The following is a 13,980-nucleotide window of genomic DNA, read 5'->3' on the forward strand; positions in this document are numbered from 1 at the left end:
GCCCTAGTTCAGTATCGAGTGTCTACAAAACGATTGGTTAAATTCTGATCTCGAGTGTGAACAGCACCCTGGTGCGCCAAAAGGCCCACAGTATCGAGACTGAGTATCGATACTCAAAGTCTCGATACTCAAAGTCTCGATACTCCGAGTATCGAGACTCGTTCATTTCATTGGTCTTCCCTCGATACTGCGAGTATCGAGACTTTGAGTATCGATACTCTGTAATTTCATTGGTCGGACTCGAATTTCAAGAGTATCGCTACTGCGCATCTCGATACTGGTTGCTATGCCAATCGATCTGATCAAGAACGTAACAAGACAAGCGATTGGTTCAGTACTTGAACTCCAAAAGGAACTGGTAAATTAAAAAGTGAAACCAATTTTTCTGCTTTTATTGTGCCTTCAGTGGAATAAGGTTAGTTCATGCTTTGCCGGCAAGGTTATTTCTTTTATTTCCTGTGTGTGTTTGCGTGCGCGACAGATCATCGAGTATTTTCTATGGCATCAGTATTACAAAAATGAAATTGACGTTCATCGGCGCTTCAGTTTCTTTCATCGGCATGGCCCCTGATGTCATGTTTGAAGAGATCGAACCTGAACTTGATTATTGTATTGAGTGAAAATGCAACCAGAAGTATTCAACTGGTAGGTAAAATACGATGTTCCATAATGACTAACATAAGCTTACCCTTCTCTTCTCCCAATGCCACCCAGCCAGGTCAAGTTGTTGCATTGTTGATCTGTTCGGTATTTTAAAGCCAAGTTGTATCCCAACACTCACTAGATCTACCTCTTCTGTATCATATTTGGGGGGTATTCATCGTGCTCCTTCGGGTACTATATAGGAGATATTTCTTTAGCCTATAAGTCTCATGCTTTTGGTATTAGATCTAATCAGCATTTTCAAAATCTTCAAGCCACAAACAATTGTCCTCCTGTTGATACACTTGTTTAGATTTTTTCATTTTAAATTCCGATCTGGATTGCTTGCTTTCGAAGATGACAACTGTTGGACGTCAGCCAGGCTTCTGACAAAATTAACTCTAGACTCACGTACTGCTTCCCTGACAATTTCAAGGGGCACAATGATTTGAGGTAGAAAAGATCGAATGTCAAGTTCATATATATGTCAAGCGGATTTGGAATAAATTCGACCCAAAAAATTCGATTTATTCGAACACGCTGAGCTAGATTACGTCCCTTGAATGAAAAAAAAGAAGATTTTGCGACGAAGCGCTTACCTAAGTCAAAATACATTTGTTCACCACAAATTAGATAAATAAGTGGAATACATATGGTCCAAAGTTCGATTGGCAGTACTTTGGCGGGTAAGGGGATAGTCAGTATGGAGTTTATGCGACAATGTTCAACTAAAATGTATAAATTTGTTTTTGTAGCCCCACTCCAACAAAGAAGCAAAATAGTGTTTGCAAATCTGTGTGTGTGTGCGTGTGTGTGTGTGTGTGTGCGTGTATGCACGCGTGTTTGTGAGTGTCTTAGGGTTGTTGTGGTTAGCTTAGCTTCTTTGGTTGATCGATCGGTACTTTGTGCTCCGATTTATTCTTCAGGAAAATGAGTTTTCAACTGTCCAGCACACCAGTGATATCTGGAAGGATGCGAGCGACATTGTTAAAAAAAGGTCAGTCGTAACTCATACAGTTGGGCCCTTCTGAGTTGTTTCACCAATCCATGTGAAGTAATCTTTATTTTCCAAATCAAAGAACATGTACATGAATTTACAACGATAAGTCCATTATTGTACGCCAGCTAATCATAAATGGGTATTTGAAATACGACTCACATATTTGTTAGATTCAGCTGTATATTTTCAAAACTCTATGAACAACAATAAAAGACAGATGAAGTCTGGCAGGAATGTCAAAAGTTGAAAACTAATGTTCAACAGTGCCTCAACTGTAACCATGCGTGCGCCTGTGCACGGACCAGACATAATCATGTTCTGTACTAGTGCCAGTCATGCAACACTGCAGCAAGACTGGTTCTGTGCAGAATTAAAGTCGTAATCCCACCCCTCCTGTTTAATACTTGCTTCTTGGTATTTTACTTTTTATTGTACACTTATTATTTTGGGTGGTTGTAAGCTTTGAACGTTTACGTTTTCGTTTTATGATGGATTGAATTTGATGAATAAACATTTGGTGCTGGTAGGTCTGTTTGGTTGTTAATCGCGTGCTTGTGTTCGAAATGTTGTGTCCAATGCAGCGCTACGAGACCACAGTCTGGTGGGGAACAGGGCTAGAGAACATTTTTAGTATCACTTTTACAAGGCTGCTAACAGAATAATACTGAGTGTCTCTTGCATGACACCCAAAAAACAAAACAAAAAAGCATACCAACTAACATGTATAGCAGACTGGCACAAATCATCAGATGACCTTTTTGGGGGCGTTGGTTCAGGTAATAAAAGAATTATTTATTTAAGTAAGTGAATTAAATGTATTTAACGCATTGCCATAGAAACTGATTTTACAAACACAATGCAGACACACACAGAGACAACCAGGCAAACAAATATTAGGTTTATTCCATGACATTTTTGTTAAAGACTACACATACAAATTATACATTTGCCCACCATCTCACTAAACAGATACATGTAAAAATAGGTGCACATTAAAAAAAATAATACTAAGTCGTGTGAATCATGATAGTTCAATGATAATAAATGTGAATATTTGCCCAGATTTGCTCAAGAGGTGTGCAACCTGACCATGGAGAGTGCAGCCATGGAGAACTGATGGCAGAACAGCTGAAACCTTCGCTGAAGTATACCAATCCTGCCCTACATGTTCCTTATGCTGCCTTGTTGAACACATTGAATTTTGGGTAAACACACACAAAAATTGAGAGTCCATGAGTGATAATCTGCAGTCTGAAATGATTTGCTTTGCTTTTTTATCAGACGCGTATCATTGTGATGGTTTAATATATATATAATATATATAAGATATATTTCAGCGAACAAAACATAAACTGAAACAGTAAGTTCAGACTTGATCCAAACACACATTTTCCTCAACAATAGTCCAATGCAAATATGTTGTGGATGTGTCCTTAAATCATTTATAGAATCAAAGAGACACAGGAATTGCTTGCTCGAATGGTTGAAACTGTAAATTTAGACAAATAAAGAGTCTGATCAAAAATACTGTGTGGAAATGTTTAGGTAATTCTGTTATGGTCATATATGTAACACTAATCAGTTGATCAATTTGCAGACGATTTGTCTTCAGTCAATGGTAAGTAGCAAAGGGCTTTATGTTGCCTGAATGGCGGGGTAAAAATAGTCATACAGGTAAAAACCCACTCGTGCTAAAAACATGAGAGAACGTGGGAGTCTAAGCCCAAGAACGAAGAAGAAGAAGAAGAAAAAGAGTGTCTGGGGGTTGATTATAAGTTGGGGTTGATTCTTGCAGCAGGTTCTTTAGCTGCAATATCCCCCATATAATCAAGAGGGTATAAATAAGATATTCTATGGATATGGAAATGGATATGTAAAACCTATGGAAACCATTGGTACAAAACGAACACAGTTAAAAATTATATGAGACTGTATAATTATGTCTACTGGCAGGAACAGCAGCTTGTCCCTGTGAATTTTAATTTTTCTCTACTGAGACTGTTCCCAAGATATATTCTTGCCTTATTGGCTTTGAGAGCTAGCAGGTTGTAGATAGCACCCTCAAATTAATTCTCCGAGTGATTGTTTGAAGTTGCGCCCCCGGCCCCTTGAAAGTGGAACAAATCAAAAAGCTGTATTTATACACAGCTTGGTGGCCCTGAGATTAGACAAATTAGGAAATCACATTCTCAAATTTTGATTGCCCACATTTTTTGTGAGTAAGAGGAAAGGGTAAAGGGTCAACCACTAAATCAATGACAATGTCTGTATAACCCTCAGTACTATAAAGGTAAAAGGTCAACCACCAAATATATGTCTTTAGCCCTCAGAACAAATGAAGCCCAGGCATAGTATTGATCTATGACTTCGAAACACAAACCATGATCAAATAACCATTTCATCTTCTTCTTCTTCGTTCATGGACAGAAACTCCCATGTTCACTCATGCTTTTGCACAAGTGGGTTTTTACATGTACGACCGTTTTGACCCCACCATTCAGGCAGCCATTTGCCGCTTTTGGGGGAGGCATGCTGGTTATTTTCATGTTTCTATAACCCACCAAACTCTAATATGGATTACAGGATTTTTTCCATGCGCACTTGTTCTTGTGCTTGTTGTTTTGGATGGACACACACAGGGGAATAAGGCACAAGCAGGTCTGCACATAAGTTGACCTGGGAGATAAAAACAAAAATCTCCAGCCTCCACCCACCAGGAGCGGGAGCTTGGATTCGTAACTGTGACCTTCCGTATAGGACTAGGAGGCCGATGGCTTATCCACTAGGCCACTGCGCTCGTCAATTAACCATTTAATATAAATCATTTAAATCAATGTAAATACAACACTGAGACTTTGACAGACACCTACTTCTGACCAAATGTACACAGTTTTGACCAATCCAATAATGGATCAAGCATGCTCTTCCTGTGCGTAACTTGGTTCAAAAAGAACATGTATCCACAAACATTTATGTTTCACTATTTCTGAGAATGTTTGTGTTTGAATGGAGTGTCCAATTACTGTTGGAATGTTTCTAAGGTTCATATTTGTATTCTCTCCCTGCATTCTGCTGCCCTATTCGCTTTGGACAAGTTATCCCCTGTGTATCATTGCTCCTTCAGTTTATTATCTCCTAATTTGTACCTTCAAACTTCACAAGATCAATAAAGCTGTACTCTCTCTGTAAGACTATCCTGTGACAGATTCTTTTATATAAAAAAACAAGTCGCGTAAGGCGAAAATACAACACTTAGTCAAGTAGCTGTCGAACTCACAGAATGAAACTGAACGCAATGCAATGTTTCAGCAAGACCGTAGCATCGTCAGTCCACCGCTCATGGCGAAGGCAGTGAAATTGACAAGAAGAGCGGGGTAGTAGTTGCGCTGAGAAGGATAGCACGCTTTTCTGTACCTCTCTTCGTTTTAACTTTCTGAGCGTGTTTTGAATCCAAACATATCATATCTATATGTTTTTTGAATCAGGAACCGACAAGGAATAAGATGAAAGTGTTTTTAAATTGATTTCGAAAAACAATTTTTGATAATAATTTTTATATATTTAATTTTCAGAGCTTGTTTTTAATCCAAATATAACATATGTATATGTTTTTGGAATCAGCAAATGATGGAGAATAAGATGAACGTAAATTTGGATCGTTTTATAAAATAATTTTTTTTTTTTTTACAATTTTCAGATTTTTAATGACCAAAGTCATTTATTAAATTTTAAGCCACCAAGCTGAAATGCAATACCGAAGTCCGGGCTTCGTCGAACATTACTTGACCAAAATTTCAACCAATTTGGTTAAAAAATGAGGGCGTGACAGTGCCGCCTCAACATTCACGAAAAGCCGGATATGACGTCATCAAAGACATTTATCAAAAAAATGAAAAAAACGTATGGGGATATCATACCCAGGAACTCTCATGTCAAATTTCATAAAGATCGGTCCAGTAGTTTGGTCTGAATCGCTCTACACGCACGCACACACACATACACCACGACCCTCGTCTCGATTCACCCCTCAATGTTAAAACATTTAGTCATAACTTGACTAAATGTAAAAAGGACCACTATCACTACAAGGCATTTTCAGTGTCTTAACCAGCCACGCCTAAGTGAGCAAATTCTTTCCAATAAGGGGAGACAACACCCACACGCATCTTTTTGATCACTGCAATACATTATCTAATAGATTTACATATACACTCTTCAAAAAAAGTTAAGGATCACTTTTTGACAAGCACACCACACAAAACAGACAAGACCGAATTCTTTCTTTTTTTAAAAATTATATAATTGAACAATCAAGGAGTAATGACAAACAAAGCAAAGATCGAACGCGGCCGCCACAATTTAGCTAGAGTGGTACAACAATGTGAATCAGTGTGCCCTCCGTTGTGTGTCAGGCATTCAACACATCGTTGGCGCATGGAGTGGATCAGGTTGCATATGAATGCTCTGGGAACTCCATTCCACTCCTGCTGGAGCCATTGCAGCAGTTGACCCAGATTGGCAGGAGGAGGGTGATGTTGCTGTACCCGACGACAAAGTTCGTTCCACATGTGCTCTATGGGGTTCAGGTCCGGGCTGTTGGCTGGCCACAGCATCCTGTTGACCCTGGCCTGCTAGATGAAGGTGTTTACTGCTGCAGAGCGATGGGGAGGTGCGTTGTCATCCTGAAGAATCGCAAGAGGGCCGATCGCTTGGAGGACTGGAACGACTAGGGGTTGCAGGATCTCATTCTGGTAGCGGACACCGGTCAAGTTGCCCACTACATGGTACAGAGGTGTCCTTAGACGTGTGCTGATCCCTCCCCAGACCATCACAGAGCCTCCGCCAAAACGCTGTCGTTCCAGAACAGCGCCTTCTGAAAAGCGCTCTCCGCGACGCCTCCACACTCGGATGCGACCATCAGCAGGTTCCAAGCAAAAGCGGGACTCATCTGTACACAACACCTGAGCCCACTGCTGACTTTGCCACCTCACATGTTGAGTGCACAAGGCTCAGCGAGCTGCTCGGTGATTAGCAGTCAGGGTTGTTCCTCGGACTGGACTCCTTGCACCCAAGCCAAAGTTGTGTAAGCGGTTTCGGATCGTCTGACCACTAACAACAGGTTTTTTTTTCGTTTTTTTTTTTCGTTTATGGGTCACTCTCCTGGAAACTGGTCAGTCGGGACAGCGTACAAAAACATTTAAATAAACAACAAAATAATTACTTTCCTTTATTTTTATGTGTTTTGTTGTCTTCAGTGTTATTTGGAGCAACAGTGTGAACAAGAACTAAAGCGTTTGTAAATTCTGTGATTTGCTTTGCACTGCAGAAGCTCTGAAATCGCCACTTTTTTCCATTCGAAAGTGTGACATGCTATCTCTGCACATACACATGCCTCAAATTTACCCATTTGATAACACATTTTTCTACAATTGTTGCAAATTCCTGTGTATGAATTTGATTTCACCCGCCCGATGCGCCCAAACGATCTTTCGATAATAACTTGGTTGCATTTGACCATGTAGAAACAATCGTCTCGCACGTCACGCCTGGTGTCCTATTTTTAGCTTCAACGCCATGCCCAAACATAACTTGAGCATACTGTTTCAGGGGATATATAATTCTACTCTGACATAGTAAAATATTCGATGTCGTTAATCGCGATTGAATGAGATTCGAGTTGAGTCTGTAAAGCAAGTTTAATGAGATGTTCTGATAGATCTGCAAGTGGTGTCCGAAAATTTGCGATACGTGTGAGCACATTGCAGAACTATTTTCTGGCAAACTTGCGATCTTTCAACCCATTCGCGCATGAATATAAGGGAGTCCCTGTTGGGGTTACACGGTGCAAACGTGTTTTCGTACAATCGAGCACGCGGTTAGACGCAGGAAAACTTTGTTGTTGCGGGGTCCGCGCCAAAGTTGACGACAGACGTGCGAGACGGTACATGTGATCACAACCTTTGAGGTAAGTTTGAGCTTTACGACGGCTCTATTTTTACTATTTTGCGTGTAGAACTAGTTAAACCACTAATATGATTTTGTCATGTTTACAAACTGAATTAGAAAAAAAATACCTTTCTGTCAGAAAAACGCAACCAAGTGGCAAATTCATGGGTAGAGTAGATCTAGGTACAGTCCAACGTGAAAAGAAGTTTTCGTTTTTTATGATTGTTTTGCGCCTCTTGTTAGTTTATTTTCTATTTTTTTAAATGAAGATTAGATCATGTGGTTCAGGTTCATTTGTTTTGTTGAGAATGTCAAGAAATAACATTTGAATCTCTCATCATAGCCAGAGCTGTCTCGTTCGTATAGCAGACGCCATTGCTGCTTTCCGCATGCGGTGTCAGCGATGCTTGCGGGGCAAAAATAATGACAGATACTGGCATTTTCATTTGTACTGGAGCAGATTTTACACAGCGTGTAGTCATTTTTACATTTAGTCAAGTTTTGACTAAATTTTTTAACATAGAGGGGGAATCGAGACAAGGGTCGTGGTGTATATGTGTGTGTGTGTCTGTGCGTGTGTGTGTGTAGAGAGATTCAGAGTAAACTACTGGACCGATCTTTATGAAATTTTACATGAGAGTTCCTGGGCATGATATCCTCAGATGTTTTGTTTCTTTTTTTGGATAAATGTCTTTGATGATGTCATATCCAGCTTTCTGTAAAAGTTGAAGCGGCACTGTCACACCCTCATTTTTCAATCAAATTGATTGAAATTTTGGCAAAGCAATCTTCGACGAAGGCCGGACTTTGTGTTGCATTTCAGCTTGGAGGCTTAAAAATTGATTAATGACTTTGGTCATTAAAAATCTGAATTGTAATTAAAATTTTATTTTTTATAAAACGATCCAAAACTACGTTCATTTTATTCTTCATCATTTTCTGATCCAAAAACATATAAATATGTTATATTCGGATTAAAAACAAGCTCTGAAAATTAAAAATATAAACATTATGATTAAAATTACATTTCGGAAATCGATTTAAAAACAATTCCATCTTATTCCTTGTTGGTTCCTGTTTCCAAAAACATATAGATATGATATGTTTGGATTAAAAACACGCTCAGAAAGTTCAAACGAAGAGAGGCACAGAAAAGTGTGCTATGCAGCACAGCGAAACCACTACCGCCCTAAACAGGCTCGTCAGTTTCACTGCGGTCATTGTTAAAAAATGCAGTGCGTTCAGTTTCATTCTGTGAGTTCCACAGCTTGACTAAATGTAGTAATTTCGCCTTACGCGACTTGTTGTTTCTTTGTGTTACGAGGATATGTTCAGGACAGAACCACTCTGATTTCCAATGTGTGTATCTTGGGATCTTGACGGTTGTAACATGCACTGTTATGTACCTCAATGTGCGATGTAAAGCTGTGGTAGCAATTAAAATATCTGACTCCAACTGTTGCATACTTTTTTTTCAGATGCCAGGATGCTGCTAATGCTCCTATCCTTTCTGCCAGTCCAGTCAATGCTGATCCAGGAGCAGATCAGAGAGACCGGTACGTTTCTACTGTAAATAATTGTTTTAACATGTTTTTCATTAATCTTAATCTTATTATACTGGAATGACTTTGCTTGCATGCAGTCATTTTTTTAAATTTTCTGTATCCATACTGATTTGTGCAGACATTCCTAGCAAAGTCTTTCCATGGCATGGTAAGTGCAGGTTACATATGGAATCAATTACATTTATACATGTATTTCAAGTACCAAATTACCCCTAGTTGGTATGAATGGAGAGCTTCAGTTGTCTGCTTTTCTGAGGTAGACATTTCCAAGTTTATTGGTGTCACTTGCTCCTTGTATTTTTAATTCATGATGTAAACCTTTTCAGTTACTATTTTTAATTTTTCTATTTTAAGAAAGGTTCATTTGTTTGTCCACAGATTGACACACTGGATGGGAATGGGGTGGTTGTCCGTTTACTTAGGAAACAAGGATCATCGTTTGTGTGGCCTGCTGTGGAGGAGATATTTTTTGTGAAGTTTGATGAAGTAGTTGAGGTGCTGCCTGTCCCAACTCTTGACAGACGTGGCAGACACACATTTCAATAAAAAGTTGTTTCGTTTTGACTGAAATAAACCCATGGTTAACTGATATTGGTGTCTGTGTTTGTTTGCGGTGTCCATGGTTACACGCGAGACGTTCTGTGTCATTTGATGAATATCTGCATGTATTACCAAGATTTTTCAAAGTATGTCCATATTCCTGTTTTAAGTATTCATGGAGATTCTTTAAATCATACAATTTTGCAGATAGCAATATCTGATCACTTGCTGGAAAGGTTTTCTGTAAATGAGGAAATTGTTGATCTGGCGTCCTCATAGTAATCCCCCCATTATGTAAGTGTATGGTATATTTTGAAACTTTTGGTACTTCTCTGAAGCAATTTCAATTGTATCTCATTGGAAATTGCATGATAATCACTTGTATTTTTTATGATAAGAGTAAAAATGTGCCTCTAATGGTGTCCTGTATTACACGCGAGACGAGGCAACCTTCAACACATTATCTTAAATTACAACATTTCCAAAAGTTTATCTTGCTTTTCAAAACCTTGTGTTGGAAAGTTGAGATGTTAAACAAACCAAACACACCAAAATATTTCAATTTTGACTAACTTTATTTTTGGGCACTCAAGTCACACATCTGACCAGTTTTCAGGAGAGTGACCCTTATGGGCTGAAACTCCCACGGCTTTTACGTGTATGATCGTTTTTACCTCGCCATTTAGGCAGCCATACGCCGCTTTCGGGGAAGGTATATGCTTGGTATTTTTATGTTTCTATAACCCACCGATCTTTGACATGGATTAATGATCTTTTCCGGGCGCAATTGGTCTTGTGCTTGCGTGTACACACGGGGGTGTTCGGACACCGAGGAGAGTCTGCATACAAAGTTGACTCTGAGAAATGAATCTCTCGCCGAACGTGGGGACGAACACATGCTGACAGCGGCCAACTGGATACAAATCCAGCGCGCTACCGACAGAGCTACATCCCCGCCCCACTAACAACAGTGTTGGTGGTAGCTTGTAGGCGTTGCCTAATGTTGTTTGCCGTAGCCATTCTTTGTTGCATGGCCTGCCTCTGAATGAAGCGATCCTCTCTTTGTGTGGTGTCTCGATCTGGGCCGACCAGAACGTTGTCGCTCCTGCACTCTTCCAGTTGCGTGGAATCTCTGTTTTAGTCTGATGATGACAGAGGGAGCCACTGCAAGCCTCTGAGCCACTTGCCTGGCAGCAACACCGTCTTGTAGCCATCCTATTGCCCTTCCTCTATCCAAATCGCTCAGTTTTCTTCGTGGGGGCATGTTGCTACTGTGCATAATTGTGTCAGCGTGTCAACCTTTAAACACAAGCTGGTGAGCGATGTTCATAGCCAGGACCCTGTTGTAGCACGTGCATCACAACCTTTTGCCCTGGCATGCGTTCCTCAAATTTCATGGAGCTATACAAAACACCCTTTTTCTTCCAAAATGCAGCTTTTGAGAAGTCCCACAAAGGGAAATAACTCTGCCTGCCAAACAAAATTTTAAGTCAAGACTCATTGTTCATTTGTTAATTCAAACACATTAATCTTTTAATTATTATGTCGATGTTTAATTTTTTGACAATGTTTTATAATTAGATCAGTTTTTTCAACCGATCCTTAACTTTTTTTGAAGAGTGTACATGCATTGAGGAAAGTGACAGATTATTCTCTTATTAAAATTCCGTTGTAACTTGTATGCACTACAAAAATGACCTTTGTAATTCCTAGCTGTTATTTCACAAACACATTTCATGGTATTCTGCACAGTGCTTGTGTATCCGCCCTCATGATTATAATGCTTAGGATTGGTGTCATATGATTGACTAATTCCAAAAAGTAAATGAGAAGATATTTAACTAAATTTGTCCACAACTCTTCGCAGTAACACGTAAATGAGAAGATATTTAACTAAATTTGTCCACAACTCTTCGCAGTAACACGTAAATGAGAAGATATTTAACTAAATTTGTCCACAACTCTTCGCAGTAACACGAACGAAGAGACAGCTGCAGAAGAAATTGTTACATTTACTTGTGAGCAGCGCAGCACATGGACAGAGGAATAAAGGGTTGCTCCAGGAAACCATGATAAATATAAATCCAACAACTTTTTGATTATTTTACAACTGGTTCAATGATGAAGTGGTTAGATCCTGTTGCGACATTCTCAGTTACTTAACCTCCTCCCCCCCCCGATAGTCATAGAGAGATCTCAGCTTAAATCCAAAATTCCAACAAGTAATAATTGTAATAATTATATCCAGCGGGGAAGTGAGTTTACCCAACCGAAGGGTTGGGAATATATCTGGTTGTGTACATTCTCAACTACGCTATAGGCGAGCAGCCATACATCCATAAAATAAAGTGTCTTTCCCTTTCAGCAGCTCATGTACGTGTGCAATGTGCTGGTGTACTCTCACTCCTCTTCTTCTTTCAGGGCACATCTTTTCTGGGTGTTTGAAACTGAGAGGAGGCTGTCATCCAATACCAGCGCCTTGGATTCCTGAAGAACAAAAAGATCACAAAAATCACAAATTTGTTTCAGTAAAATCAGTGAAATCTTATTTTGCAACCAAGGGCAAAGAGTGCTGTCTGCCATTGTCAAAGGAAGACATTACACAAATCGAACATGGTTTTCAGATATAGCACTTGATAACCTACACATTGATACAGTATTTAAATTTCCTGTGAATTTTTTTAATGATCATATGAAACTTGTTTGTAATCATAGGCAATTGTTTCAATACTTTTTTTGATAAATTTAAAGGTTTAAAAGTTAATTCTTATCAGGCGTTTTCGTCTTTACTTATTGTTTTTGTATCTGGCTGAAGTTGGCTTATGCAATGTTTTGTTCAGTTCTAACACTTCTCTGGATGGGATGTATGCTATTTTTTGTTCTGCCCCGGAGATCTTTAACTGCTTTCTCATTTGTTCAGTTATGGTAATCATCTGCACTTCTTTCCACAGTGACATTATTTTTGTTTTATTTGGATGGAGAGAAAAAAATGTACTGACAAAATTGTCGTCTTTTTTATTTTATCTCTTTTTACATTCGATGCTATGTTAAAAGTGCATTTGATTTCTTTCTGTCTGTGCTTTTTGTCTTGAAATTGCTAATAACTTCTGCATCTTTTGACCAAATTACTTCATACTAACCTTCACCCTGCTTCGTGGGTCGTGGACGACCCAGAGCCTCACAAAATCGTATTTATATCTCTGAAACTATTTGGAGTTTTTAAAGGCTGACATAGTCCTATTTGATTAGTTTAATTACATCCAGGGCTTTTCCCATTGTTGCGGGGTTGTATAAATTAAGCTTCCTGCAAAGTTTTAGGTTTGAAGTCCTCACCAATTACGAGAAATAACTATTTATTGCATTGTTTAGCAACAGTTCTCCAAGACTTGGGCTACTTTTAGACCGTTGACCTCACTTCGTGACGTTTCGTAAACCAAAGATGGCATTTGAGACTGTTCTGTTTACATTTGACACTATCAACACCACTTTGCAATACTGAAATAATTTTTTCTGTGTTTGAAAGCTACAGCCAATCGTTATTATATCCCCTTAGATACAGTTTTATAACATTATTGGCACATGTAAACAATATGAATTAATTAATGAACGCTACGAGTATGGCAGCCTTTAATTGAGATTTCATGTAATCTCCAACCACCATGCGACCTTCCCATTGCCCAACTTTTGAAAGACTATCTTTCTAATCTAAACAAACAAATAAACGATGACGCAATTTGAACTACACAGTCCGGATGATGTTGGTCGTGGACGACCCATATGGTAAGGAATTTTAATAATAATAATAATAATACGAGAATTTATAACGCGCACATATCTCACCACAAGGCGACTCAAGGCGCACTCATACACATTCTTTCGCATTAACAACTCATGCACACTCATATAATAATAATAATAATAATAATACGAATATTTGTAACGCGCACATGTCTCACCAACAGGCGACCCAAGGCGCACATACACTCATTCACACACACGGAGACTTAAAGTCATTAACACACACACACCATCAACCATTAAATATGTACAGTTATTCAGGGTGGGATGGGGGTGGGCAGTGTAGAATGCATGGATTATTTGGAAAAAAGGAATGTCTTGAGTGCAGATTTGAATGATTCGAGGGACTGTTGTTGACGGAGGGGGAGAGGTAGTGTGTTCCATTGGCTAGGTGCTTGGAAAGAAAATGAGCGTTGACCTGCTGTTTTGAGTTTGGTGTGGGGGATGTTGAGCTTAAGGGAGTCGGCAGATGATCTGAGTGCTCGTGAA

General features: G+C 39.2%; 1 protein-coding gene and 2 long non-coding RNA genes across 4 annotated transcripts in view; all 3 read left to right on the forward strand.

Annotated features, from left to right (window-relative positions):
- Positions 1-13,980, forward strand: part of LOC138974012 (uncharacterized) — a 502,416-nt gene that overhangs the window by 443,673 nt on the left and 44,763 nt on the right. The window lies entirely within an intron of this gene.
- LOC138974004 (uncharacterized) lies at positions 148-3,315 on the forward strand. Its single transcript, XR_011458264.1, has 2 exons — positions 148-1,639; positions 2,705-3,315. It is a non-coding gene; the product is annotated as an uncharacterized lncRNA (long non-coding RNA).
- Positions 7,475-10,031, forward strand: LOC138974003 (uncharacterized). Its single transcript, XR_011458263.1, has 3 exons — positions 7,475-7,607; positions 9,067-9,144; positions 9,532-10,031. It is a non-coding gene; the product is annotated as an uncharacterized lncRNA (long non-coding RNA).

Source organism: Littorina saxatilis, linkage group LG8 (assembly GCF_037325665.1).
Source record: "Littorina saxatilis isolate snail1 linkage group LG8, US_GU_Lsax_2.0, whole genome shotgun sequence".
NCBI lineage: Eukaryota > Metazoa > Mollusca > Gastropoda > Littorinimorpha > Littorinidae > Littorina > Littorina saxatilis.